The sequence below is a fragment of the Pelmatolapia mariae genome, linkage group LG8, assembly GCF_036321145.2.
Source record: "Pelmatolapia mariae isolate MD_Pm_ZW linkage group LG8, Pm_UMD_F_2, whole genome shotgun sequence".
Classification (NCBI taxonomy): domain Eukaryota; kingdom Metazoa; phylum Chordata; class Actinopteri; order Cichliformes; family Cichlidae; genus Pelmatolapia; species Pelmatolapia mariae.
Window position 1 is genome coordinate 541,781 of NC_086234.1, and position 4,266 is coordinate 546,046.

General features: G+C 38.5%; 1 long non-coding RNA gene across 1 annotated transcript; it reads left to right on the plus strand.

Annotated features, from left to right (window-relative positions):
* Positions 1-430: 430 nt before the first annotated feature.
* Positions 431-1,880, plus strand: LOC134633409 (uncharacterized). The gene is made up of 4 exons (XR_010094739.1): positions 431-880; positions 1,315-1,374; positions 1,472-1,562; positions 1,729-1,880. It is a non-coding gene; the product is annotated as an uncharacterized LOC134633409 (long non-coding RNA).
* The last annotated feature ends 2,386 nt before the right edge of the window (positions 1,881-4,266 follow it).

The window sequence follows — 4,266 nt, forward strand, 5'->3', positions numbered from 1 at the left end:
TTACGGTATTATTTGAGTAAAACTACATCTTTTGGGGTTGTGCACATTGGAATTCACAGTATAAAGCTGTAGATTTTTAAGCAAACAAAAACATTCATTTTCACAGAAGCAAGATGTTAAAAAATAGGGTCCACTGTAATAATACAACCAGTAAATACCATTTTATAAAAAAAAAAAAAAAAAAAAGCAAATATCAGCAGTGAAAGACAATAAAATTGATAGTATTTTTTTTATTTTAAAATTCAGATACTGATATACAGATTAAAAGTTAGGCCTGCAGTATATCATTGTTAACCTTCTGATTAAAAAAATCAACAGCAAAAGAAGATGTTAAAAATAAAGTTCATGGTTGTGAATAAAATTGATTTCAATAATCTTTTTTAATTATTATTTTAAAACAACTTGATGTTGTTGTGTTTCACGCCATATTATCAGACCACCTTAAGTGGGTCCGCCTTAAATTTTGAGTTTGTGTGATCGCTGTTGATTGGTAGCTAAACTGCTGGTAAACTGTGTACAGAAAAAAAAATTCTGGTAGCAACATTGTGCAGTATGAGCGAACCATTTCACCAAAAAAAGGGGAAGCAAGGCAAGACGTGGCTGCAGCGGTCTGCAGACGTGACTTCTGATCAAATTCGAACCTCCTCCTAAAGAAACAAAGAGCGACGTTACATTGCGGGATGACGTCACCTGAAAATGACCAATAGCGCGGCGCGCTGCTGAGCTGTGTGCCAACCGCTCTTTTTTTCATGCAGGAGACTCAAGTTGGCTAACGGACACAGTTTTGAACTCGTATATTAGCGCCATTTATTGCTGCTTGGACCACAGCATCTTCGGAATTTGTAGACATCCTGGCAGCTTACAATTAGTTCGAGGTGAGGTGAGTACATGCAACTTCAAGTTATCTCTGTTATAAAAATCCACCAGCCCAGCGTTTATAGATAATTTTAGCAGTTCGTTTTTTATGAGTGAGGTTGTGAATTAAGTTAGCATTTGTGAGTTGAGTTAGCATTACTGTCGCGAGGGAAGCATTGCTCTGGATTAGTTTCTGTGTTTGGCGTGCTTAATTTGCTAGGGAGGAATTACCAAAGTACGTGGAGTTATGTTAACCTGTCATTTCTGTGGTAAGGTAGTTCAGTCATCAAGGGGCTACGTGCTTCATTGTAAACTGCATCGGAATGAGCCACGTTGTTTCTTTCGGTGTAAATATTTAAATATAAATGTAAATATTTTACACATTTCTTTGTCTGTCTCTAAATCTTATTTTGTCTTTATTATGATTAAAAAAGTTTGTTTTGTTCCTGCCCTTTTCAGACACTGAATTTGAGCAGAAACCATAAGGATACTCAAAGGACCTGTGACTCTCAGGAAATGGTGAGATTTCAGGTCATAATCTTTTTTTCTTTTTTTTTCCATTAAATTCATTTTCCTTTTTCCCTTTACAATATTGCTGTTTTGTTTTTGTAAACAGCATCAAATGAGAGGGACAGATGAAACAGTTTCAAGACAATGGCAGGAAAAACATGCTGAAGATTGAAACAAACCTTGGCTGGAAATATTTGGTATGTGTTTTACCGTAAATCAAATTGTTGAAAAACATTCAGCTACACTGCAACACAGGGAAACTTGATTTGCACTTATTTTGTTACTTTAATTTCTTGTCTCATTATTTTTGTCAGTTATTATTGTTTATGGTGTATGCCCTTCTTGTTTTCTTTCTGAATGCAGAAGGTATCTAGCCAGTCCACAATGAAAGCTTCGTTGCACCCCATGAGTCTTCTGGCAGAAATGATGGCACCTGTATTCTTTGGTTTCCCTAAACATCACACCCTGCCTGTTTATACGAGGCTCTTCAATTAAGTCTGCACCCAAAGATTCAATAAGAGGTAAGCAGTGGTATTATTCAAGTTTTGCTAAAGAAAGATGGACAGACACTAATCTTAATCGGCCGAGCTCAGGTTCATGTCCAGGTGAGCAGTTTCATACGCTATAAAATGTAGATTGAATGATAGGTCTCATCACCATGCATTCAGCCATTAACTTCAAGTTCTATGATAAATCAATAGGAAACTTAAATACGTTTTCCAACAAATTATGATTGTGATTAGGGCTGCGTTGTCTATGTATCACTTTTACATAAGTAGCAGGGCTCTAGAGTGCGACCAAATTTTTCAGTGGTGCGACTAAAAAAAAAAATATTTTCAGGTAACAAAAAAAAAAAGAAATCCCTGCAACTCTCCATGTGGTCAACAACAGACACACATTATGCCCTATCGCTGACTAAACCAATCAGAGATAGTCAGGGGCGAGACCTCTCTGATTGGCCGTGGTCCAGTTGAAAGTGCAGGTGGAAGAGAGAGGTGAGTAGCTTGAATAAAGCGATATCAATTCATTAACGGATTCCACACAAAGACGTAAACACAGAGTGGACCCGACGCATCAGAATCAGCTTTGTCTTTCTCGGCTTTCTCACCCCACGGCCCGAACACGGACACGCTGTCGGAGCTTAGCGATTCTGATGCGTCGGGTCCGCGCTGTTTCTGTCTTTTTGCGCTGATTCTGAGCTGCAGGTTTTGTCTCTCTCCAACCAAAATTCGCCGAGCCAGCAGCAAAAGAAGCAGCAAACTACGCTTCACATTTGATCAATGTCGTCATGAATTCCCTCTGACTTTTGCTGTTTTGCTTCCACCACGATAAAAATCACACTTCATGCACAGCTCCCTCTCTCTCTCTCTGTACTTCAAGAACAGTTTCCCGTCTCAAATCTGTTTTCTGCATTATTCATTCGCTTATTACCCACCAGTCTACCGTTGTTTACAGCGCGGTCTTTTTCTTTTTTCACTTAAATGACCTCGGACAAGAAAGCCTAATTTCTGTTGTTCAATACTGAAGAAATTTAAACTTCTTAAAATTATGCAAAATTGCAGAATATTTTTAAGGTTATCTGCTATAAAAAACCAGACCAGGAAAATCTCCTTCATGTTTTTCTGTGTTTTATTCTCAGTTACTTTCACACAAAGGCATCTGCTGTGATGTTCACAATTTGGATGAAGTCTCACATGTATCAGTGCTGATAAATGATCAGAATTATAATATTTCTGACTGTCTGAGGCTAAACTGAATCGAATCGGGACTTTGAGAACCGGAATCGAATGGATTATAGAAATCAGTGATGATACCCAGCTCTAGTGAGCAGCCTAGGCCCGACAGAAGTGGATGTAGCTGTGGGTAATAAGAAAAGATGAAAAGAACTATTGATAACTTTTTTGTTAAGTTAAGGCCTGATCCGTCTGAAATTCATAGCCAGCTCTGACACGGTGCCATCAATCTTTGAATGCTGAAAAAGCAGCAGTGTATCCAGAAAACACATTATATGCTGCAATAAATGCACTACCCAAGTGTCCCCTCTCCCCACTGCCTTTCAGCAGCAGGCAGCAGCAAACAGGTCGTCAGGCCAAGATGATGATTAAGTTTAACATTTTCTACAATATTGACAAAGCACTTTAAGCACAACATTGTTAGTTAATAATTTAGAAATGAATATTGTCTGTATGGACTTCCCCCCCAAAGAAAGTGCACATGTAAAACTGCAGTGATAAGCGATGCGGTTCAAAAATTTGAGTGCGCCTAACTTTTGTGCCGGTACGCCTAAATTTTTAAAGTTAGGCGCACCGGTGCGCCCATGTCAAAAGTTAGTCTAGAGCCCTGAGTAGATTTAAAGGATAACTATTGCCAAAACGCAACCTGGGCTGTTTTTTTTTTTTACTGTATCGATTTTGATGCGCTCAAATTTATGCCCCGGCCCCCTAGTATTCCCATTCACTGGCTATTGACCACAAAACAAAATCACGGTCAATCTCAAAAACGGCTTGTTTGTCGTAATTATGCTTTTAGATATGTTTGTCTCATTTACAGTAAAAAAAAAAAAAAAAAACAGCCCAGGTTGCATTTTGACAATAGCTATCCTTTAAGAACTGTATATTTTACACTTAAGAAATCATTTATCATTAGATCTGTTTTTGGCAGCACGTTTTGTTCATTTCTGTGCATTTTGCTCAAGCACTGGTCCAAAGTGAACTCCTGATGGACATTGAAGTACTCATGCAGAGCTTCGACATCTATCTATGACTATCTTCGACACCATGCGCATTAGAAACTCCACTGAGTCCTTTCCTTCACCAAGGCAGGACCCAGTGACTCATTACTGTTGATAGGTCAGGGGCAGGTAATATTTTGTTTCATGTTCATTCATTCCTCCATGGATTA